The sequence below is a fragment of the Esox lucius genome, chromosome 17, assembly GCF_011004845.1.
Source record: "Esox lucius isolate fEsoLuc1 chromosome 17, fEsoLuc1.pri, whole genome shotgun sequence".
NCBI lineage: Eukaryota > Metazoa > Chordata > Actinopteri > Esociformes > Esocidae > Esox > Esox lucius.
Genome location: NC_047585.1, coordinates 36907501 through 36934429, shown reverse-complemented (window position 1 = coordinate 36934429; position 26929 = coordinate 36907501). Strand labels below are relative to the sequence as shown.

The 26929-nt window shown below is 38.5% G+C and overlaps 1 long non-coding RNA gene across 2 annotated transcripts in view; it reads right to left on the bottom strand.

Annotated features, from left to right (window-relative positions):
- Positions 1-1317: 1317 nt before the first annotated feature.
- The window catches only part of LOC105008626, an 86404-nt gene continuing 60792 nt past the window's right edge, over positions 1318-26929 (bottom strand). The window contains exons 3-14 of one of the 2 annotated variants that reach the window (XR_004574710.1): positions 8323-8365; positions 7749-8030; positions 7246-7308; positions 6766-6825; positions 5859-5912; positions 5601-5639; positions 4713-4766; positions 4382-4474; positions 4198-4216; positions 4067-4098; positions 2425-2465; positions 1318-2287 (exon numbers count right to left, since the gene is read on the bottom strand). This is a non-coding gene — a long non-coding RNA (uncharacterized serine-rich protein C215.13). The remainder of the gene's footprint in view (positions 2288-2424; positions 2466-4066; positions 4099-4197; positions 4217-4381; positions 4475-4712; positions 4767-5600; positions 5640-5858; positions 5913-6765; positions 6826-7245; positions 7309-7748; positions 8031-8322; positions 8366-26929) is intronic. The other variant, XR_004574707.1, reaches the window with a different exon arrangement.

Genomic DNA, 26929 nt, shown 5'->3' with positions numbered 1-26929 from the left:
AGACCTAAATGTTAAAAATGCTGCGTGGAAAAGTGTAGCCATGCAAGCATGAGCTGAAGCTTTCTCAGTTTATGTTTCATTGTAGTAGATGAAATGAAAACGTCATCCAGGCTGTATATATATATATATATTTTCCCTCAAATATGTTTTAACCAATCAGGTCTGGGATATGTCCCGCTGAAATATTTAGCGTTTCAAACTTTGATCTTGTAACCTATTACAAATAATTAATGAGCTGTCAAATCTATTTTTGCGATCCCATAAACCCGTAATTGAAAGCTACATATTAGCTCTTCTTCAGTGGTACATCAACTTCCATTTCTGATACCGTACGGAAAAGCACCGCACAAGTTGGAAAATTTCAACTCATGCGACACACCTGCCGTACCGCAACCAAATCTGGCCGAGTACGGTAGATTAGACGCAGCGGTGCGGATTGCTTTCTATTGAAATGAATGGACTTCCGCCGGAACGCATAAAGATTGCTGTGTCTGGTGTGAACGAAGCTTTAGTTGGCCCTAGTTCTTTGTTGGCACCTTTTTGTGATTAATTACAGTTTGCTATTAAAGCATGTTTCATTTCACCTGGAATTGTTCCCGGACCTGTCCATTGCAACACCACGTTACTCTTAGAATGCATTTTATTGAATTAATAACATTTATTGGATAAAATTCCATTTGGATTAATTACTGTTTAATGTTAATTAATGTAACTTGATATCCAATATGCATTTAGCATAATGTGTGAATATACAATAAAGGGCATCAATTGAAATGATCTATATCATTTCTGGCTCCAAATACGTATTGGACATTGAATCCAAGCATTATGGAAAAACTCCTAACACAGGTGACAATAGACATTAATATTGCAGATTTAACATAATTTACCAGGAGAGAAAGAAGAAACAAATACAAAAAGAGTGCATGTCCCGTATACCTTAAACACCTGTAGTGCACCTGTCCCACGTTTATGCCATATGGGTGAGCCCTGAGTCCTTTTAACAAATCTATTCATTATTACAAGTTGCCCTAACCAAAATGTAGGCATTAACTATGTTCTTATTTTCGTCTCTATAGAGTAAACTAACCCATTAAATTCTTAAATACTAATATCAACGCATGAAATTACATCAAGGAAATATGACTTTAACCTTTTAGATTATTATTCATGTTAAAATATGACACATTTCAACCAACTCTTACAATAAACACTAAATTGATGCAGTTGTCAATTGTCAACTTAGTTTGTATTATAGACAATATATATATATAACAAGATTGAATAAAACAAAAACAATGCAACGTTTACCCAAAAGCAAATTATCACAAAAATGTATGCATTCACAAGCATATATGGTGGACTGGCCAATGTAAAACCACGATGTAGGCCCAGGACGATGCTTGCCTACGTTGAGACCCAAAGCTGTTTGGTCACTTCACTCTCATGAGCAAATAAAACAAAACTATCCAGTACCTCAATGAAGTCCCGTCAGTATATACTGGTTCTCTGGTTGCTGGCCATAGAAAACGAAGGATTACGTCGTTGATTCATATCCGGATCCAGCGGCGCCAGCGGAACTCCGAGCATCCAGGTCTGGCTCAGAGCGATATCTGGTTATTTGCGTCCCACGTCGTAGTAGTCAGCGGTGCTATTCTTCTGATACTGTTTAGTATTATCTATGCTAATGCTAATGAGCAAGCTAGCGGAATACGTGTGGTAAACAAACACCTTAAACATCGAGTAGACATCAAGCTATTTAAATTAATATGGGGGCTTGCTTGTCCCTTGACAGCCTATCGTTTAGACAATTTATTGGGAGGTAAAACACACAGTATACAGAAATATCTTTCGACAGGACAACCCAAATTTTCCGAGCACGCTTCCTTCATCTAACCATCTTTTCTCTCGCGATCTCCACCCCCGTTCTTAGGACACATTCACCAATCACAACCAGTATTACTGCTCCTGACACTTATGTTAAAAAATATATATCTTAATGTTGCAAAATATTATAATGAACTAGGGTGTATATTAAACAATATATTTATTTAAAACAAATTCAAGAACACACATTAGATTTTTCTTCCTTTTTGTTATTATTGGGTTACACACCAAAATGGATATGTAACAAAAGTCAAGTGTCAGTGTTAATTTCAAGTAAAGTGAATAAAAGAATAAAAGACTTATGTTAGACTTGCGTCTGCAGTAGACTGTACAACTCAACTGTCTGCGCTGAGGTTGCTGGTCTGTCTCGGATGGAGCTGTAAATGTGGTATGTACCAGACTAGAAGGGAAAAATATAGTTTCACTTCAGACATACAACAGTACTCTAAAAGGGTAACGGGGTCTGTATAAATATGTACCATCTTTATGAAAAAGCAACATCAAACCTGCAAGTCTTGAAACGGTGAATTAACTTACATTGCTATTTACAGTTGATTGTCCGTTCTCTTCAGCAGGACCTAGACAAAACAGACAAAGCCTGAATGAGAGAGTGTTCTTTGAAATCACATTTCCATAATATGTAAAGAACATTTTGAATTCACATTAGCAACGACAAACTCTTATTATGCCATAATTACATCAAGGTGCAATACATGAGTGCTCAGCACTTTGGCCAGCCCGCTGATTTGGAAGGATTAAACTCAATGACTTAACCAGGAAGTCAATGTGAGCTAACGCATCGGAGGAAACGCTTGCTCACACTGCCTTATGCAATGATCAGGTCAGTGGCGCTCGCTCAGCCACTGACATTGCTGGAATGCTGCGGCACAAGGAAATCCCCTATGCCAATGACCTCACCCCTCCCCCCGGAAGATATCAGTCCAATATGCGTCACCCCATCGGACCACTCAGCCACAATCGAAAGTGGCATGACCGGGGCTTGAACCCACGGCCATAGCAACACAGTTACAATTGCAAGGCAAGTGCATAGACCACTGCAATTTTTGTCTCACTTTTCTGCAGAAGTCTGTTTTACTATTGTTTTGTCGACTAGGGAGTATGTCACATAGGGTCAACTATAGACTGAACACCTAATCAAAGTAGTTGGAATTACTTTCTACCTACATGGATCCCTGAGTCCTGAGGAAATGTCCAGACCCACATATCATCACAGCCACCCAATCATCCCTAACTTCTAATTTGCTGTTATCCCTCTACTTGCACCACAAGATAAATGATATGTATGCAATCAATAATGGATGTAAGTCCCCCTGGTTTAATGTCAGTTAATTTACTCAAATGTCAAAAACATTTTGCTGGTTTTCAGGGCAATAATGCTGCAGAAACATAACAGCTAGTTTGTCGTAACACATTATGTTCTTTTTGAAGTAGAGGCTGTGCACTGGTACATTGTTTTGTACCAGTGCATTCATACCAGCACAAGACAGAAGTGAAAGTAAAATAAACTCACTTCATATGTAGATCTCTGTTCTAATGTTCTAACTCAATGTTCTAAACTAATCTAGTCTTTGGACCCAAATTTTGCCTGGTTGCTTCAGATATTTGCAGATGCAATATTTACATTGTTTTTCAACAGACATAACAATGGTTTATGCTACATTGAACGTGACTATAGTAATAAAAACAAGGGCAAAACATTCCCACCATTTTCAGTGTAATTTGTTCCATATTGCCCTTATTCTTGATAAAGAATGTGGTCAAGCTTAAATGAGGCCACAGAATTTGTTAAATAGCGCTACAAACACATGTAGCCTCATATTCAAGAAAAAAGTATACAATAAGTTTTAAATGTGTTCAGCTTCTATCACATACTTTCTACCTGGTTTTAAATTCCCTTTTTTTTTCAGATAAACAGATGAGAAGCCCTGCTAAATAAATGTCCCAGACTATGACGGCAGGGTTCAGATGATATTCTGTTAAACAGAATTCCTTCATGATTAGAGAATAGAAACCATTATCCCCCAAATCCACTAGAACTCCACAGCTCATGGTTCCCATTATGAAATGTACAACATAAATCATATGCTAATGGATCAATAGTGTTTTTTGTCTATGTTTATAGTAATCACAGTAGTGTGTGGTGTTTGTTGGTCCATACCTTGGTTATGTTCATCCTGTTGGGCTTGAGATCTATAAGAAGAGAACAAGGCATGTAATCATAGACAGCAACACAGAACAAAATGATGATTGAAACTGCATCATAATATCTACAACACGCAGAATTCTTACCTCTGAGAACACTTCTTCTCTGTAAAACATAAATTAGACTGTATTAATAATGCTGAATATACCCTTCCATGTCAATTAAACTGCAAAAAAAGAATTGATAATGTAACTCATGTTACAGACACATTGTTGAGAAAGGGAAATGTCTGTAAAAGATGTTATAACCTTCAGTATCTGAAGTACTCACTGGTCTTCCTGCAGAGACAGACAGCTGTCAATCCCATCAAGAACATGCCCACTCCAGAAGCCACACCCACTGCTGCCACCCATAATAGTTTCCCTGTTTGGTGACATTGGGTCTTTAGGTATTAATCCCTGCCTCAATATATTACCAATAGAAAGATATAAGACTACATTGTTAATATCTGAATAAATGGACAGGTAGTCAGCTAGAAAAGGTAGTTAACCAAACTGCTCTGAGGACATTTGCCCTTTTATGCTAGAGAGAGGATGTTAAGTGAAAGACAAACATCACAACTTATTAAACACCTTAAAAATAAAACTGTGGCAATGCTCACTTTCAGTTGAAGTCTGTGGGCTGCCAGTTGCCAAAGTAGAACTAACAGACCAGCCTGGCGTGAAGAAAGATTAGATTATACAGTGAGCTGTCTGAATGGGATGAAATATGAGCCTCTGTTTTTAGTAATGAGGAATGTTTGTGAGGGTGTTACATGTCGTACCATACTAAACAATCCTAAAATATTTAAGGTCAAACAAAAAGTAATTCACAGAATGTTCAGTAGCAAATAATAAATATGCCCTACAGATATCTACCATGAATGCCCACAAACATTGCACAAGAAAAAGCTAACCAAAATAATTACCCACACCAATTTAGGACAGAGTGTAAAAGTGGATAAAAAGAAACAGCGGAAAGTTTTAGGCTTGTATGAATCTTTGTAAGTTGGACAAGAAGGCCAAAGAAGGGGCTCTCTCATAATCTCTCACTGCAGCTGAAGCTCTGTGAATCCAGCTCTTCAATATTAGTTAGGCCAGCACAGTCAAAGGACATCCTGTCAGGAATGTTTGTTAAGGAGTGATGAGATGCGGTGAGTGAGGCCAATGTCAGTTTTATGTGTTTGAGTATAAAATTGACATTGAGGAGGGAGGGGAGGGTAGAATCCCAGAATGTCCCCCATTTAACCACATCTGGGTCCACTGATTGTTTTGTGTCTCCCTCTATTGAGGTTCAGTACAACCTGGTGCTCTTTGAATCCTGATTTGTTCAAACAGTAATATTCAGTGACATGCACTAGCTTTGTTCTGTTGTCTGACTGTCCTCGTTAAACGAAAAGAGAAAAATTAAATTATTTCAATGTGTAAATAAAAACATTTAACCTCTCTGGCAGTTTGGTAAAGACACCACATTATTGTAAAGAACAACTAGATACAGATGGTCAACACACCTGATGAAGTTGCTGGGGTGCTAGAAGCAGTGGTTGAACCTGGTGAGAAGAAGTAACTCATTACACAAGAACTAATGTATATGGGTTCCTATTTTAACTTCTTCATTATGCAGAATACACATACAAATCAGATATAAAATTAAGGAGTGGAATTACATCAGCTTTGAATATGTCTATAAGCAAAGTGGTCTGAGCTGTAGTAAATAAATATAAACAAAGTAATTGTAATTGCAAAACAGTCTTTGAAGACCTACTTACTGGTAATTGGCCTCACAGATATTTTGGAGGTCAAATGAGAACTAACAGTCGAACCTGTCGGGAAAGAAATAGAAAGTTAATTCTGTATCTAATCACTCAATAATAGAGATAATAATTTCTGTAAAATATTTAAAGTGATTTCTTTGGACCATGAGAAAACAGAGGAACCATTTCTATACATTTCCCATCATGGTGTCTGTGAGTGCATAGCCAGCATCGCTGAAGGCTTCTGCCATGTAAAATGAGTCAACTGGGTGATCATGACTCCAACCAGGTCATCATGAGGTATGGGCCAATGAAGCATAATGGAGATGTAAATCCCACTCAGTTGACTACATTCAAGGTGTGGATTCCCTCTGTTGCCTAACAGCCTATTGGATACTATCCTTCTCTATGGGATCACATCTGCTCTAGGAGTCCCTTGTCACACTTTCACCATAATTCTGTTCACCTGTCTTCCTTGTGTCTCCGCCCACACCAGATGTCTTCCTTGTTCCCATCATCCCTTGTGATACACTGTGCTTTTCCATGTCCCCGTTGTCAGTTTGTTTTGTGCTTTTTTCCAAGTCGTTCCCGCGTTATTATTTCTCCTGTATTCCATGTGTTCCATTCCAGTATTCCCATGTACCAGATTCCTGCTTGTTTACCAACCCTACTATCCTGTTCATCGTCCGACTGTACCTTCGATAACCTGTGTGCCGAAACCCCTGCCTGTTATTTGACCACTCTATTCTTGCCTGCTGATTCAGTACCAATAAATACCTGAACAGTTTTTCCTTCCTCCTGTGTCCTGCAATTGTGTCCACACCTGAGTTCTGATACCCCTTTATTAACACTCCTACATAAATAACAACAGTGTCACAATAAACGTTCTGATATTTACAAAAGAAACAGATGTTCAACCTACCTGCTGTAGAAGATGTCTGTTTAGTTGTTGGGTCACTGATCATGAGATCTCCCGGCAGATCTAAAAGCATTTGAATTATGTCTGACTTAATATCGTAGTGTTACTAAGGTGATTGTAAACTGAAAAGGAAGTGAGATCCAGGAATTATGAAATCCTTCTCAAATTTATTTTGCCATATTTTCCACAACTAATGATAAAATAAGCGTGGGGGAAATAGCTACATTATTATGCTAACCATAACCAGACAGTTTATTTAATGCATTCTAATTGTATCATTTACAAATAAATCTACAAAACACCAAAATATTTCTGCATGTTTAACCTTCTTTAATCCAAGCTCCTATTTCACAATTTCTACTATGCTAATATGTTGAATTATTTTAAGATGTTCATACCACAGGAAAATTTTCTAATCAAACAATGAATATTAACAAATAACATCAATACATTTTAATGTGATGCTATTAATTACTCCATTACCTGTAAATTTGTATCCATCACTGCGCGGGGAGACAGAGTGTGACTCTGGTTTCTGTAGTTCACCTGTGAGGAGAAAACTATAATATTATATTTATGCAGTAGCATTATGAAAATAAAGCTCTGTATAAATGACTAGAATAATGTTTAATAGATTGATTTTGGTGCCAGAATATATATATATGTGTGTGAGGAACAAATACATTCAATTTGCAGTGGTCTCTAAATTTTAACCCTTCTGTTCTTCACTCAAAACCCTCCTTTTCGACTTTTTTGGAAAGGAAAACATTCATTTTTGAGATTTTTTGGTCTCTTCATTTTTTCCGGAGCTGTATATATATATATATATATATATATAGAACACATACTTTTTAAATGTAGGGATTACCTATAGTCTATACATGTATGGATGATCTATAGTCTATATATAGACTATATAAATAGACTATGCTATAGGATATAGTGTATTATACGTTTAGCTATTATTGTATTAACAACCTACTAACCCTGGACAGTGACAGAAACTGGGTCACTGACAGGAGATGTGTGAGACATCCCTACAGTGTAGTGACATGTGACCTGGACCACAGCTGGTAATGGTTGACCTGTCCAAGAGAGCAGCTGAGATCCTGCGACCGTCTGTTTACAGGTTGAGCCTGGCAGAATAGATCTCCCCACTTCACTGAAGATACAGTCAGACACATAGACAGATGGAGGAGTCTCACAGATCAGCTGAACTGAGTCTCTCTCTCTGATGACTGTAGGAATCACTGTCAGCTGAGGATGATCTGTGAGAATAAAAAATGTTGCAATTTGTGTTTTTTTATTTTTATTATTGACAGCCTTATCACCCTCTGTTTATGGAGGGAGGGATCTTGGATACTAACAATACTTTATGCAGTGTTAGTATGGGAAACATATGTTTTTTGATTGTTTAATGGGATAGCTAAGAGAGAAAGCTTTTCTCAATCCACTTACCTGGTAAAATTAGGATTCAATATATAATAATTAATATTGTAAAAGTACAATAAACAGTATAAAACAGTACATTGATTAGAACAATTAAAACAGTCTTCTTACCCTGAATTGTGACTGTAGATGGCTCACTGAATATGGATCTAAACTGAAAGCCTGTGTTACTGTATTGACATTGTGTTTTGACCACAGCAGGTGAACTTTGACCTGTCCACTGTAACAGATGATTTCCTGTGAGTCTGAGTATCTGCTGACAGGCTGCTGGTAGGGCAAACTCCAATCTCCCCTCAAATTTGAAGTAACACTTTGCCTCAGAGAGATGTGGAGGAGTCGCACAGATCACCTCAACTGAGCCTCTCTCTCTGATGACTGTAGGAATCACTGTCAGACTGGGCTGAGGAAGGTCTGTTAGGGCGTTTGAGTTGGTCAGGGAATATATACATTTTCAGTGTTTAATTAATCATACACCGATCAGCCATAACATTATGACCACTGACAGATGAAGTGATTAACACTGATAATCTTGTTATCATGGCACCTGTCAGTGGGTGGGATATATTAGGCAGCAAGTGAACATTCTGTCCTCAAAGTTGATGTGTTAGAAGCAGGAAAAATGGGCAAGTGTAAGGATCTCAGCGACTTTGACCAAAGGGCCAAATTGTAATGGCTAGACGACTGGGTCAGAGCATCTCCAAAACTACAGCCCTTGTGTTCCCGGTCTGCAGTGGTCAGTACCTATCAAAAGTGGTCCAAGGAAGGAAAAGTGGTGAACTGGCGACAGGGTCATGGGCGGCCAAGGCTCATTGATGCACGTGAGGAGCGAAGGCTGGCCCGTGTGATCTGATCCAACAGACGAGCTACTGTAGCTCAAATTGCTGAAAAAGTTAATACTGGTACTGATAGAAAGGTGTCAGAACACACAGTGCATCTCATCACATGAGATAGGGTGCAGGTCAGGCTGCAGGCTGTTAGCCAGCCTGCTAGCATAGTGGAGTCTGTCAATAGCATAGCCAGAGTAGTTAGTACAGCTTTACCAATTGCCACTGTGACTCGTTCCAGGCTGAGAAAAGTTAAACAAGGTAGTGCTAACAAAAACAACCTTATTAAGATAAAGCCTTCCTCCACCTCGGTCAAAAATAAAAATAATTGTATCACTTCGCATCTCAAAATGGGACTTCTATATATTAGATCTCTTGCTCCAAAGGCAGTTGCGGTAAATGAATTAATCTCTGATCATAAACTAGATGCTATTGGTTTATGTGAAACGTGGCTAAAGCCTAAAGAGTTCACTGCCTTAAATGAGGCCTCTCCTCCTGGCTATACTAGTGATCATATCCCTCGTGCATCCCGAAAAGGAGGGGGTGTCGCTAATATTTATGACAGTAAATATAAACTTACTCTCAAACATATCACAGAGTTTCATTCTTTCGAAGTTTTACTCATGAAAGTGAACCAGGCCGATAAATCATTTTACATAGCTACTATTTATAGGCCCCCCGGGCCATACACATTGTTCCTCAATGAGTTTCCAGAATTCTTGTCTAACCTTGTAGTCATGGCAGATAGTATTCTAATTTTGGCGATTTCAATATCCATATGGAAAACCCCCATGATCCTCTTCAAAAAGCCTTTCAAGCCATAATCGACTCAATGGGTTTCATCCAACATGTCTCAGGTCCAACACATTGCCACAATCATACCTTAGATTTAGTCCTGTCACGAGAAATAGATATTGTAGATCTAATAATTTACCCCCAAAATCCTGGAATATCGGATCATTGTCTTATTACATTTACCGTTAAAACAAGAAATTCACTTGCCCCCCAAACAATGAGTTTCAAAAGCCGTACTATAAATTCTCGGATTACAAATAAATTCCTTGATATTCTTACTAGTTCGCTCTTAAATGACAGAGTAAATAAATCTGTAAACGATCAAATCGAGGATCTAAACTCAATACTGCGAAATACATTAGACATAGTTGCACCACTAAAAACTAAAGAAATACGCAACAAGAAACTTGCTCCTTGGTACACCGACAATACTAGAGCACTTAAGCAAGCCTCCAGAAAATTGGAGCGAAAGTGGCGCTCCACCAAGTTGGAAGTATTTAGACTAGCCTGGATAGACAGTACAGTACAATACCGAAAATCACTCACGTCTGCTCGATCAGCTTATTTCTCCAACCTGATTGAGGCGAACAAAAACAATCCAAAATTTCTCTTTGATACAGTTGCAAAGTTAACAAAAAAGCAAAGCTTAGCATGTGAAGTGGGTCTTCACTTTAGTTGTAATGAATACATGAACTACTTTGATGAAAAGATCGTCACCATTAGAAAACAAATAACTGAATCCCTAAATAGTTATGGTCCTAAAAATCTCGGTTGTCCGGAAAATTTCCGGAGCCTCCCTGATCAGGTGTCAATGGGGACACTTGAGTTTTTTGATATCGTATCGCTCGACACATTTACAAAATTTGTAATGAGTTCTAAACCCACAAACTCTCAGCTAGACCCGATTCCTACAAAATTACTTAAGGAGTTATTTCCTGTGCTAGGTCAGCCAATGCTGAACATAATAAATTGCTCCCTTTCCTCCGGATGCGTACCAAACTCACTAAAAATTGCGGAAATTAAGCCTCTTCTAAAAAAATCGAATCTAGATCCCGACATATTAAACAATTATAGGCCAATATCGAACCTCCCGTTCCTCTCAAAAATCTTAGAAAAATGTGTTTCCCAACAACTGAATGCCTTCCTAAAGACAAAAAACATTTATGAAATATTCCAGTCTGGTTTTAGATCTCATCATAGTACTGAGACTGCACTCGTGAAGGTAACAAATGACCTTCTAATGGCCTCAGACAAAGGTTCCGCATCCGTCCTGTTGCTTCTTGATCTTAGTGCTGCTTTTGACACTATTGATCACTCCCTTCTCTTAGAGAGACTGGAAACCAATATTGGGCTACATGGACATGTTCTAGCCTGGTTTAAATCTTATTTATCTGAAAGATATCAGTTCGTTAGTGTGGATGGCATATCCTCTGACAAGTCAAAGGTATGCTTTGGAGTTCCTCAAGGCTCGGTTCTGGGCCCATTACTTTTCTCACTATACATGCTCCCTCTGGGCGATGTAATCCGAAATCACAATATTAACTTTCACTGTTATGCTGATGACACACAGTTATATATTTCAATGAAGCATGGAGAAGCCCCTAAATTAGCTATTTTGGAAGCATGCGTTTCAGATATTAGGAAGTGGATGACAGAGAATTTCTTGCTCTTAAACTCAAATAAAACAGAAATGCTCCTTTTAGGACCCAAAAAACAAATAGCGTTGTTAGCAGATCTCACTGTGAACCTCGACGGCTGCATGGTCGTATCCCAAAAAACTGTAAAAAACCTTGGCGTTACCCTTGACCCTGACCTCTCCTTTGAAGAACATATAAAATATGTCTCAAGAGTTGCTTATTTTCATCTTCGAAACATCGCAAAAATTAGAAACTTCCTATCAAAAACTGATGCAGAAAAATTAATCCATGCTTTCGTTACTTCTAGATTAGATTACTGCAATGCTCTTATCTCTGGTTATCCAGACAAATTAATAAATAAACTTCAATTAGTGCTGCACACAGCTGCTAGAATCCTAACTAGAACAAAAAAATTTGAACACATTACTCCTGTCCTGGCATCCTTACATTGGCTGCCTGTTAGGGTTAGGGCTGATTTTAAGGTTTTACTCTTAACCTATAAATCAATACATGGACTTGCTCCTACTTACCTTGCTGAAATGATCCAGCCATATATACCTACACGTAACCTTAGATCGCAAGACGCAGGCCTTTTAATTGTACCTAGAATTTCTAAACAAACAATTGGCGGCAGGGCCTTTTCTCATAGAGCTCCACTCCTGTGGAATGATCTGCCAATTAAGGTTAGAAATGCAAACTCAGTGCAAACTTTCAAGTGTCTACTAAAAACTCATCTCTACAGCACGGTTTATAATTAGGTGTAGCCTGGCCCGGGGGCGTGAAGGTGACCAGTAGGCTTGATACTGTCCACCCTTGCTGTCTTGCCAGGTGGGCTCTCGTCGCCACTGGGATGCCCTCCCTCCAATGCCCTTCGGGGGAAGAGTCACTGGCTTGTTGTTGACTCTCTATTGCGCACTTGTGCAGTTGGGCTGTACGCTACTAGCAATACTCTGCCCTCATTCAGGGGGGTTGCGGTTGGTGAGTGTCCCTTTGGTTGATGCCTGGCAATGTGGTTGGATTGATTTCCTGCCTGTTGGGCCCTGTCCGGGGCCTCCCCCGGGTAGGGCCACAGTGTCACCGGACCCCCCCGTCTCAGTTTCCAAGGTGTTACGCTGCTATATTATTGTGCTGGGGGACATGAGGGATGTACTACTAACTTTTCTCAGTTTCCTCCAATTTTAAATTTTAGAAGGAGATGAGGTCCTGGTCCACACCTGCGGATTACCTGGTTTGGGGGGACCGTTGCTGTTCCTGTCCTTGTCCACTTGGTCATACTTCTGACCTAGTCTAAAATCAGATATACTCTGGATTTAGCCAAGAGAAATTTATTTATTATTCCAATTGGACTCTTAATATCTCACCCGGCACAGCCAGAAGAGGACTGGTCACCCCTCTGAGCCTGGGTCCTCTCTAGGTTTCTTCCTAAAATTCGACCTTCTTAGGGAGTTTTTCCTAGCCACTGAAATTCAACACTACTGTTGTTTGCTCCTTGGGGTTTAAGGCCGGGTGTCTCTGTAAAGCACTTTGTGACAACTGCTGTTGTAAAAAGCGCTTTATAAATAAATTTTGATTGATTTGATTGATTGATCGCAGTTTGTTACATATGGGGCTGCGTAGCTGCAGACCAGTCTCATGCACCCCTGTCCACTGCCAAAAGCGCCTATAATGGACCACGGAGCAATGGAAGAAGGTGGCCTGGTCTGATGAATCCCGTTTTCTTTTACATCACGTGGATGTCTGGGTGCGTGTGTGTGGCTTACATGGAGAACACATGGCACCAGGATGCACTATGGGAAGAAGGCAAGCCGGCGGAGGCAGTGTGATGCTTTGGGCAATGTTCTTCTGGGAAACCTTGGATCCTGCCATTCATGTGGATGTTACTTTGACACGTACCATCTACCTAAGCATTGTTGCAGACCATGTGCACCCTTTAATGGCAACAGTATTCCCTGATGGCATTTGCCTCTTTTAGCAGGATAATGTACACTGCCACAAAGCAAAAATGTTTGAGGAATGGTTTGAGGAACAAACAAATGAGTTCAAGGTGTTGGCAGATCTCAATCCAATCAAGCATCTGTGGAATGTGCTGGACAAACAAGTCCGATCCATGGAGGCCCCACCTCGCAACTTACAGGATCTGCTGCTAACGTCTTGGTGCCAGATACCACAACACATTTTCAGAGGTCTAGTGGAGTCCATGCCTTGACTGGTCAGGGCTTTTTTGGCGGCAAAAGGGGGACCAACACAATATTAGGCAGGTGGTCATAATCTTATGGCAAATCGGTGTATGTAACATTTCAAATATCATATATATGGTATGTTTGAAAATTAAGGATTGCATAAATATTCACCACACTTGGTGACTTCTTCAAAATGTGGTTTCATTTAATGTATGGAAATTTATTGAATTTGGCATTAAATTTTGGTGGTAAAATAGAAATTAACCTCATCCCCAGGTTATTGTGCACGGAGCGAAAAAGTCAGGAACACCTAACAGTCTAAGTTGGACTTTAGGGGGTGACTGTCCTCCTGTGGGACTGTGAAATATTTTTCATGTTTTGAAATACAGCCAATCAAAATGCTGCAGTGTGGCATGAAATGGAACTGCATTTCTGATATCTGATCATGTAAAATAACACTTCTATTACATCCAGTCTACAATGAGTCAGCCAATTCATAAAACAAGCTTATAGCCAACAGCACTTTTTTGATCATAATGAACAAGTTTTAATGAAGCAAGAACTGCCTTGTTATGCAGCAATTCAGTGACAGTGAGAAAGGTCAGCTGTGCATATGCTCACAAAGATTTCAAACAGCAATGTTACGACATTGTAGTGATTAGTGCTTGGGTTAACAAAACACGGATTGTGGGAGATGATTGGTCAGTAGACTAAGCCAATTAAACTAAAGGCTATTGATGCAGGAATGTTTCCCAGATGTCTTATTTGCTAAGGATGGCCCCTTTCGTTAAATTGTTCCACCAGACCTTCCGCAAATTCAGAAGAGTCTTGAAACAAGATTAGATAGGAATTGATAAAGACCATAAGTTTCCTGGTACGAGGGCAAGGATAGGGAGAAAGGTTGTGGACAGAGAGTATAAGGTCCCATTTTCTCCAATAAATGTAAATTTTATTCCATAATCTTGATCATTGATATATGTGGTTTGACATTAAGACAGACAGATACATTAAATGAATAGAGAAATGTACATAGGTAATTAATGGGTTAATTGGTTGCAGGTGGTTCAGAGCATGGAGATGTATAGAGGACTCTATTGAACCCCTCCTCCACTCCACCCTCAGCCCTCCATTAGCACATACAAGTGTCCCTATCCCCGAGGGAGTCAAAATGATCAGGGTGTTGGGGCTAATAAGTTGCCCCAGTTGCCCCTTCCAGCCTTGTTTTGGTGGTTATTGTCCTGTTAAACGTTACTGAAAAACATCCCAGTCTTTGCAGTCGTCACGCATACCCATAGCATGACCAGCCCCCACCATATTGAGGAAGTTACTTATTAAATTGTTGTTTTGTATTTTGTAGTCCATAAAGTGTAATCCTTGTACCGTGTTATGGTTAGACATGAAACCAGTAATGCAGTTGTATTCAAATATCGAAACCAGAAATTAGGAACTAGATCTCATCTAGTTCTCATCAGTAATTGTACCCACCTGATATCCCAGGTTTCTGATTAGGGGGTTGCAATGACAAAACAGACTGGAACTGGCTTTGAGGGTCAGATTTGAATACCACTGCACTAATGGTCTCGCTGTTTTCTTACTGTCCTGGAGATCAGTTCAGAATGGTGACTATCTATGATATATCTCAGTGGTTTTATAAATCTCCAACAGCAAAATGATTAACGTGACAATGCTAGAAATACGGATAACCTGATCTTTTATTGTTACCTATCTACCAACTACTGCTTTCTGCGTAAAAATGTAATCTTCCTAGTATTTGAATCTGTTATAAAATTACATTTGGACCACAGTATGCTACAGAACTTTATTCAAAAGAGACAAATGAAGGGTAATAACTTCAAAATAAATGTAAAGGTCATGTGACTTGTAATTTGTCATTTGAAATCCTGAATGTGACTCCTGCTTGTCTAAACAGAACATATGCAGTGACAATATTTTATCACTACACTGAAAACTATTTGTTCTTTAGAGATCGAATATTTAATGTAGATAAAGGACCAAAAAGTACATTTGAAAACCAATGAAATCATACATTGTGAGGCAAATTATTGTGGGGAGGAAGTCCCAGGGGGAGAATACTTCTGCAATCCACAGTGTGTACAGTATCCCATTTCACTTCTCATATAGATACTATAGCACTTAAGCCTTTACTGTAGAGTAGGTTTGAAGCAAAGGTACTGAATACTCTCAAACAAATGATTATAAGCTTAACAAAATGGGCACCAGTACCACGTGAGATGTAAACATGTTTTACATTTTAAGTTAGATGCTATTACTACTATTTAGTATTTCTATACAAAAAAGAACACTGATAGGTTCCAAACCCCTAGTATATAGAGCTATGTGTCTATTCATTGATGAGCTTAGAGCCAATATTGATTTCTCAGCACCTTGATGACACTTTCAGGTGCGGTGCAATTGCTTGTATTGCATTAAGACTATTTTCATATTATTGTTATATTAGATTTGTTCTGAGACTCGATCAGTAACCCCAGTTAAGGTGAACAACAGTTAAACGGGAATCAAATACTGTATTAAACCATACTAAGTCCTTACTACATTTTTCCAACTGAATTATTGTATTTAATTTATGGACGTAGTACTGACCTTTGGCTTTGATGGGCTGGAAGGCATCTAGAAATAAATAAATAAAATAATAACCATGAACATCTTTTAAATATAAAAAAATATATATTGATAAACATGAGACTAAAACAAGTTGATCTAAATAGTTGATCAAGTAGAATAGTTTATAATCCTTGTTATCACAAAGTATTCATTCTTCTCTGAGTAATGTCAGATGATCAATATGGTGATCAATGGAATAAAAAAATATTAAAGTTCAAACTTATTAAAGAAAAACTTTCAAAGCGTGGAGGTAATAAGAATATCTTGAAACAAATAGATCATACAATTTAGATAGGAGGAATGACTCACAGAAAAGAAAGATGAACAAAATAAAATGTCCAGCTGCCATATCTGGGATGAATAATGTCATTTCCCAGAGACTCTTACTGTAAGTCTGACTTCGCAGGATATCATCATGTTTGTTTCAATAGTGAAGTAGAATAAATGTAGAGCTTGTTCACAGGAAAACCACAGACAGCCAAAATGTACACAGGGTCAATGTGGGCTAAGAGTCAAATGTTTTTCACATCTCATAATTTACATCTTTGGATGGCATCGGTTCAACATCAAAAAACGAATTCCCTTGTGTTATAATGAGGTCAGATAAGGCTAATTCCCCTGTGTTAATAAATGAAGTCCTTTGAGGCTAATTCCCCTGTGTTAATAAATGAGGTCCATTGAGGTTAATTCCCCTGTGTTAATAAATGAAGTCCATTGAGGCTAATTCCCCATGTTAATAAATTAAGTCCATTGAGGCTAATTCCCCATGTTAATAAATGAAGTACATTGAGGCTAATTCCCCTGTGTTAATAAATGAAGTCCATTGAGGCTAATTCCACTGTGTTAATAAATGGTTACAATATGCTTGAATAATTATTTATTAAGCGTTTTGGGTATTGAATTATTATAATAAAATTAACTTCTATATACATGCATTTGTTGGGAATATGTATTGAATTAATTAATTTAATTAATTTAATTAATTTAACTTGTATGTATCATTTCTAACACTTTATTTAACATGTTGGACATTTTATCCACCCATTATGGAAGGATATTTACTACAGGTGACAAAATAGACAAATACAGTACATTTCATATCATTTATTAAAGGGGTTTAGCCCTGGACACTTAAAAGAAATATGATTAGATTATACTTTATTTTCATCGAACTGTACAAGTACAATACAACTAAATGCAGTTAGCATTTAACCAGTAGAGCAAATAGAGGAGGGCAGAAAATGTGCAAGCATTTACAAGTATTAAGTATATGTATATTAGAAGTGGCAGGTGTAGATGTGCAATGTAGGCAAATGCAGTACAAATGGCTATACTAAATGTGCAATAAGGCAAATAGAGGAGGGCAGAAAGTTATAGTTATAGTGTATGCTACAAGTGGGATAATAGTTTGTACAAATGGCAATTCTAAATGGCATTCTAGATGTGCAATCGAGGCAAATGGAGTGATGTAGTAATGTAGCATGTGCAACCTGCATGCAGAAATAGCAGCAATGAGGCCCCCGAGGTAGACATGGGTGTGTAACAACTATAAAAATGCAAGCACAATGGCAAATCCAGTAAATACATAGATGCAGATATCATGGATATCAGTGTCATGTAAAAAGAAAGCCATATGTAAATGTAGATTTACATTAACGTGAGATGTGATTCAAACAAAGGACCTCATGTTAAAGGATATTTGTTTAAGACCTATTAAAGGTAAAGGAAACCAGTGGTGTAGATTCAGTGTGTCTGCAGAAGACTGTACAACACTTCTGTCTGGGCTGAGGTTGCTGGTCTGTCAGGGATTGAGCAGTACACGTGGTATATATCAGACTGGAGGGGAAAAAATGGTTTCACTTCAGGCCTTTAAAACAACAGTACTGTAGAACGGTACGGGAAGTTTCATGTAATTGTAAAACCAATCTGAAAGTCATAAAAAAGTGATTGTGCTTACATTTTCAGATGACTGTCCATTTTCTGCAAAATTATCTGTACAACAGAATGTGCTTTAACCCTCCAGGCCCCCTAGAGGGCTGAGCGATTTTTGGCTGGATTTTACAACATTTTGGGTCCTATATTCATTTCTGTAACAGGCATCATGAAGTATTGTATATCCTGGTAATCACAACCCCATCAGCTACAATAAAAACACATAAAAACAGACTTCTGGGCCACAATTTAGAAAATGTATGTGTTGGAAAGGTAAAAACAATGTTCTGCAGAGAACATGTCTGTGATATGGTTTGACAAACTTTTATTGAAACCATAACGTTTCAATTCAACGTCTATTTGTGATACTCATGACTTTACTGGCATATTACATTGTTTTTGGCTGTATCTAATGAATAAAATGTATAAAAAACATGGGATCCCCCCAATAAATTGGTTCCACACCATTGATAGGAAGTCTTTTTTTGTGTACATAAAAACAAATTGCAACCCCTGGCCTGTAAGTACACCAAACGGCCACTAGGTGGCAGCAGAGGACCGGTAACGCAGTTTGTAATTTTAAGATATTTTTTACAAAAACCTAAGATTATCCCCATAGTATGTTGACAGAACAACATTGTTATATCATATTTATAATACAAGCGACATAATACGGTGCTATAGATCATAAATAGCGATGTACTTGTAATCCGGATAGGTTTAATCCGGATGGGTGTTGACACAGTCGCCTGTCTGAGCTGAATGGTCATTGGCGTCGCCTGGTAGAAAGTGTTCTTGGACAGAATAACCTTCCTCTGCCTCTTGGTTTTGTTCAAATATGTTCTAAAACGTTTTGAGTAGAAAACAAAGAGCTATGATGCATAAACGGAACGAAAACTACGTTGGTAATTGTCATTATTGACCAGTGACCAGTGGTGTGCGCCATGTTGTGTTCCGTCACTATGGGAATGACCCCTATCACTTCTCAACATTCCTACGTCGTAGAGGTCATCTTTCCAGACATGGTAGAAGCGCCGTTTGTGATTGGGAATCGACAACTAAACAAAGGAAGACTTGGATTCTACAGCGCGTAATGGTGACTGGTTTGGCCCAAATCGACCACACAGACTTTAAATGCCATAGAAACACAAACTGTGTACCAATCTCTTTGTTAGAATGCCTAGATATTAGCTAAAGTCAGCTGTATGATTCTAGTGATTACTTTTCTGGATATTCGTAGACGGCCGGATCCCGGATACAGGCGGCCAAAATGAGCTTTCTCCGCAGGGTGGCTGGGCGATCCCTTAGAGATAGGGTGAGAAGCTCGGTCACCCGAGAGGAGCTCAGAGTAGAGCCGCTGCTCCTCCACATCGAGAGGGGTCAGCTGAGTTGGCTTGGGCATTTGTTCCGGATGCCTCCTGAACGCCTTCCCGGAGACCCCGGGGAAGACCTAGGACACGCTGGAGGGACTATGTCTCCCGGCTGGCCTGGGAACGCCTCGGTGTCCCCCCGGAAGAGCTGGAGGAAGTGTCTAGGGAGAGGGAAGTCTGGGCATCTCTGCTTAGACTGCTGCCCCGCGACCCGGCCCTGGATAAGCGGAAGAAGATGGATGGATGGATAATTCATCTCATGCCAGTTTCACAAGATTGGTCAATATGTACTGCTGGACTGGTAGTTCATGGAAACAGAAGTTCTTTGGTCCAATTTTCTAGAGAGATTAAGTCTAATCTTGTACTGTAAGGAACCATCAACTGAACATTTTACATTTTATAATGTATGAAATTGTTGAATAAATCTGGATCTAGGAAGCAAATTCCTGGTCTTTTAAACAACAAAAAAGGTAATAGACAATATAATGATGTTCTTGTATCCAGGCATTAGATGGTTGTCAGTTATACTGTGAGGTGGGCAGAGGGAGCTTCCTTCTCCTGAGCAGTCAGACAGTCTACAAGTCACAACGGCTAGTACAAACACTGACGATGAGGAAATTACTACTTTGAAAGCTTTTGCTTTTGTAGGCCACATTTCTCAAAGTATACATCACAAGTCAGGCTATATAAAAAAGTTTAATTTAAAAACAGAACAATTGTGTAGCCTCCAAATAGAAATGGATTCTAACTGTATGTTCTTTAAATTTCTTTACTGCAAACAACATGGTTAATCAGAACAGTTGCTCACAAGTACCATTCGGGACACATGTCGCTAGTGTGAAGTCAATTCCTTACCTCTATTCCTCCCTTGTATCCTTTCCTTCCTTGCCTTAATCATCTAGCATTGCTCTGGTATTTAACATCAATCACAAGACATTAACAAAGGTTTTTGATGCTTTAGTTCACAAAACTCAAAAACAAGTACATCTTTGTTCCTTTTATGCTGTAGACATACACAATTTAATCAGTCAAAATCAGACATTGATTTTAAAAATTGAATGGAAGCTGTCAAATAATACAAAACTGATGTTTTGAATGTTTGTCTGTAGGGTGCTGCCTTGTGATAATACAGTTAAACCTGACTGATTCTAATTGTTCATAAACCCTGCTGTCTGCAACTTTAGCCCACACTGGCCATGTGAGACTGTGCTCTCTGTGGTTTTCCTGTGAACAGGCTCAAAATCTACACATCTTCTCTACTGAAACAATCCTCTTAGTGAAGATATCCTGTGAAGTCAGACTAACAGTAAGAGACTCTGAAGAATGACATTGTTCATCCCAGATGTGGCAGCTGGATGTTTGTTTTCGGTCATCCTCATTTTCTGTGAGTCTTTCCTCCTGTCCAAAAATGTTCTTGAATCTTTCAGTCTTTATCTTAGGGAATTCTTTACTTGTGAATCTCAAGACTATAATAAGTGTGTCTTATTTAATTGATTGTCATATTCATGTGTTTTTCATTCGTCATTTTACATTTAATTCAGAGAAGAATGAAAACTGCTTGATATTAATTCCATACATACATTATGTTACATTTAGTTATTCTGGATTTACATGAGAAAATGTTTTTATCCAGAGTGACTTCCAGTTAGTCATTCATATTAATATAGCTAGGTGAGACAACAACTCAACCCAGTAATAATAAATACACCTTAATGTAGGAGGTCTCAGCAAAAACAGTGCTACACTTCAAAGCCTTACTTTTCTCATTTCTCATAGTGACATGAAAAGTACAATAATGACACTTTTATTAAAAAAAATGTATGCCTTACAATATATCAAAGCCCAAGGTTAGTATGATGACTGAACCCCAATTATTTTCCCTTTGAACCATTTTTGTTAACTTTTGTTTTAATAAGTAATCCTACCATCAATTTAATGCATATTTATCCACAGTAAATCATTTCTTAATTTCTTATTTCTAAAACATGTGTCGTTTTGCAGTATGTAGACAGTGTGATAAGGTTAACCACAGGGTAGATGGGTGGATGTCAGACAGCGCTGCCTTGTCTCTTGCTTTAGCAACTCTGGTCTTGGATTTGCAAGGTCAATCCGGCCCAGTGCTCTAACATGTAAAGTTTTTCTTCGGGGAATATTCTCAATTGAGACATAGTCTATTCTTCTGATCTAACAGTCCTCCCTGACCCCAGTCTGACAGTGAATCCTAGTCATCAGAGAGAAATACTAATTTCATCTGATCTGTAAGACTCCTCCACCTGTTTCTGTGTCTCAGTGTCACTTCATCACAGAGGGGAAACAGAGCTCACACCCAGAACACACTAACAGGACAGACCTACTTTTATAAACTTGCTTTTAATAGATTAGCTTTAGTCCGTTTTATTCTGAGAGTGGTATTAATGAGGAATATTCCAAATGTTAGCATAGTAAAAATACCAAATTATGGGAACAATTTGTCTTTTTAAATTGTGTTAATTGTTATAAAAACCATATATACATCATTAAATGAAATTATTCATTTTAGTTTAAGTTGGGAAAATTGAACTTTTTCAGTATAATAAATATATTCTTATATTTCACAGTTCCCGGTCCGATCCAGTTTACAGAAACCAAAGATTAGTGTCAGTCATAATGAGAAGGATGTTATCATCATCTGTGAGATTCCTGGACCTGCTGGTAATGACACCACCTGTAACCTGTGTGTTGGAGACCAGAGACAACATCTCCCGAAGACAAAGAAGAAGAAACCATCATCCAGGTCCAAGACATCATTCTGTCGGTTCACTGTGACTGAAGAGGATCTGATCAGACATCTACAGTCAGTAGGGAGTCAGGAGGTGAGCTGTGACTACAGAGTGAGTTCAGGACCAAACTCTCTCTCTCCACGTAGTGACGGGTACATTATAACAAGTGAGTCATTATCTATACATATATATGTATATACAGTGAGGAGAACAAGTTTTTGAGTCTGTTTGATTGAGTGTGTGGACAGGTGTCTTTTATACAGGTAATGAGTTCAAACAGGTGCAGTTAATACAGGTAATGAGAGAAGAACAGGAGGGCTTCTTAAAGGTGATCGAATACTTATGTCATGCAATAAAATGCTAATTTATTATTTAAAAATCATACAATGTGATTTTCTGGATTTTTGTGATAAAAAATACAGACCTCTACATGCTTTGTAAGTAGGAAAACCTGCAAAGTATACATTACACACAGACTGATATATATCAAGTGTTTATTTCTTTTAATCGTGATGATTATAACTGACAACTAATGAAAACCCCAAATTCAGTATCTAAGAAAATTTTAATATTGTGAAAAGGTTCAATATTGAGGACACCTGGTGCCACACTCTAATCAGCTAATTAACTCAAAACACCTGCAAAGGCCTTCAAATGGTCTCTCAGTCTAGTTCTTTAGGCTATACAATCATGGGGAGGACTGCTGACTTGACAGCTGTCCAAAAGACAACCATTGACACCTTGAACAAGGAGGGCAAGACACAAAAGGTCATTGCTAAAGAGGCTGGCTTTTCACAGAGCTCTGTGTCGAAGCACATTAATAGAGAGGCGAAGGGAAGGAAAGGGTGTGGTAGAAATAAGTGTACAAGCAATAGGGATAATCGCACCCTGGAGAGGATTGTGAAACAAAACCCATTAAAAAATGTGGGGGAGATTCACAAAGACTGGACTGCAGCTGGAGTCAGTGCTTCAAGAATCACCACGCACAGACGTATGCAAGACATGGGTTTCAGCTGTCGCATTCCTTGTGTCAAGCCACTCCTGAACAAGACACAGCGTCAGAAGCGTCTCGTCTGGGCTAGAGACAAAAAGGACTGGACTGCTGCTGAGTGGTCCAAAGTTATGTTCTCTGATGAAAGTAAATTTTGCATTTCATTGGGAAATCAAGGTCCCAGAGTCTGGAGGAAGAGAGGAGAGGCACAGTATCCACGTTGCTTGGAGTCCAGTGTAAAGTTTTCACAGTCAGTGATGGTTTGGGGTGCCATGTAATGTCACCTGCTGGTGTTGGTCCAATGTGTTTTTTGAGGTCCAAGGTCAACACTGCCGTTTACCAGGAAGTTTTAGAGCACTTCATGCTTCCTGCTGCTGACCAACTTTATGGAGATGCAGATTTCATTTTCCAACAGGACTTGGCACCTGCACACAGTGCCAAAGCTACCAGTACTTGGTTTAAGGACCATGGTATCCCTGTTCTTAATTGGCCAGCAAACTTGCCTGACCTTAACCCTATAGAAAATCTATGGGGTACTGTGAAGAGGAAGATGCGATACGCCAGACCCAACAATGCAGAAGAGCTGAAGGCCACTATCAGAGCAACCTGGGCTCTCATAACACCTGAGCAGTGCCACAGAATGATCGACCCCATGCCGCGCCGCATTGCTGCAGTAATTCAGGCAAAAGGAGCCCCAACTAAGTATTGAGTGCTGTACATGCTCATACTTTTCATGTTAATACTTTTCAGTTGGCCAACATTTTAAAAAATCATTTTTTTGTATTGGTCTTAAGTAATATTCAAATTTTCTGAGATACTGAATTTGGGATTTTTATTAGTTCATCACAATTAAAATAAATAAACATTTGAAATATATCAGTCTGTGTGTAATGAATGAATATCATATACAAGTTTCACTTTTTGAATGGAATGACTGAAATAAATAAAATGTTGATGATATTCTAATTATATGACCAGCACCTGTGTATATATATATATATGTATATATATATATATATATATATATATATATATATATATAAATATATAGATATATATATATAGATATATAGATATATATATAGATAGATATATAGATATATAGATAGATGATATTAGAAATGTCAGTCTTCATGAACTCACTTTACATTTTACGATCACATGAGTAACTCTACAATATAATCAGACATAATTAAAATGCTTTTAGATCTGCTGGGAGATCTCATCATCAGTAATCCAACTACTTAACAGACTGCCTCTACAGCAAGTAGGTTGAATATTTTTGTTTGTTTCTTTTTTATTTAGCTAAAATATCAGCTGGGTGGAACTTCCAGCTTAATTTTGGTATATGGACTGATCCCTCCTGACTGGATTGGATTCATGATCACCTAGTTGACTACAAAAATGCAATGATAGGTGCTAGAAAGGGATAAGATGCTGGAAAGGGACAATAGGAACATGTTCTCTTTCTCTATGGTCCTCTATGAAGAGATCACCTTAAACACTGTTTGTTGTGTACATTCTGAGTTGGTTCATATACTTTAATGAAGGAATACCAACATTCTTGTGTAATCAGATACAGAAGTAACTTTACGTTTTTGCACATTTGCTAACTAGTGCTACTTTGATCCCCAAAACCCCATTGAGGCCAACTACCAGTAAGCAATACATTTGGTTTGCAGTTGCAATAATTTCATTCACACATATAATATAAAGCTCTCTTTCACCAGATTCAACCACTTCTTTGACCCCCACGGCAACAATATCAGGTGTGTTGGCTAATACTTTTTTGGAATTTCTTTCACAGATATTTATTTTCTGGGAATATTGTTTCATTGATAGGGTGCTTTTTCTTGAAAAGGGGGGTCAAACGTAATACAAATGATCATGATTTGTCAAATCCAACCAGTGTAGGGTGCCACCATAAAAGCCTTAATGCAGAGTCCCTTCATTATCCACACCAAAGGAACCTGTACAGACTACAACTGAGTACTTCAGAACTTCATAAATGTTACAACATTTAAATGTCATTAAATTTGACACATACTACATCATCCCTTTCCTCACAAGTAACTCATGGACTACCAAAATCCAACATGATTGAATTTCCACTGTTAAGAATTCTGAGTAAAACATAACATGATACCCCACATTTCATACCTAATGAACAATTCTCTCGAAAGATATTTGACATCTACAAAATTACATTGATTGGCCCAAGAGGGGCACTGTAATCTTTGAGGAGAAATACTTTTTTGTTCCTTTTTTTGTAAAATCAAATCAAATGTCCTTGCTTTGATCCAGGTTGGACTGTTAGTGCTACTTTGACAAGTGACACCCCAAACAGAATAACTGAGGCTGCAGTATGGCTGCTAGATTCTAGTTAGTGTAATAAGTTTAGTTGTGTTGACCTTTTGATTAACCACTTCTCTTTGGTATTTGGCATGGGATGGAAGGCAAATGATGTCAATCTGTCACTTTAAAATCCATAATCAGTAGTAACTACAAGCTGATGCTATATATGCTGTATGAAGGTTAACATAAGGCTTACCTAACATACTCCCTTCCAAAGAATTTTTTTCTTTAGCTAGCTACAAGACTTGAATCATCAGCTGTTGTCTAAAGCTAGTTTAATATAGGTGTGCTAAATGTGTTATTCTCATAATTGTATTTTTCTTATTTCACTTGATACTCTTTGTAAGATTTATTTGTGTTTGGTAAACCTAGAAGTGGTAAACCTTTATATGCAAAGGCTGTAACTCAAGGTTACTGTGGGCTACTTAGAGACCATGTCAGTGCTTATCTTTGAGTGTATTACTGTATCTACAGTACATAGGTGTACAGAGGCCCATTATCAGCCATCATCACTCCTGTGTTCCAATGGCATGTTGTGTTGGCTAATCTAAGGTAATCATTTTAAAAGGCTAATTGATCATAAGAAAAAACCCTTTTGCATTAAATGGATTTTCTCGTTCAATCTTAAAATGTCTTAGTTCAAACATTTTTTTCACGTTCTCTCCTTTTGTGATTGCATTACCTTCGTTTGAGTCATCTTTGGCGTCAAGTTTTGAGCCTCCATTGGCGTGGAGGCGGGGCTTTATCTGGGCATTGAATTCTTGATATTTGCCTTTCCACAGACTGCTTTCCAATTCAACATCTGGAGAGAAGTTTAAGAATTGTGTAAGCTAGGCTAAATGTATACATTTAAACAGAATAATAAACTGTTATTCCCTGTTTGCATCCATGACACTATTGCCCTGGTCACAGACATTGAATGTTTAATGTGATGGCTTCTAAGAAAAAATCCATTGATGGGATATCTGGGATGTCATTCGGTACATTTAGGTACTCCAGGGGTGTCCAAACGGACGTCCTCGCTAGGGGGAGCCCTTGAGATGATGTTTAGCTGGACGGACAAGTGATAAGGGATGTTGGGCTGGATGTTGAGCCGGATGGACGGGTGATGAGGGATGTTGAGCGGGATGTTGAGCAGGATGGACGGGCGATGAGGGATGTTGAGCAGGATGTTGAGGAGGACGGACGAGCGATGAGGGATGTTGAGCGGGATGTTGAGCAATGACTAGTGT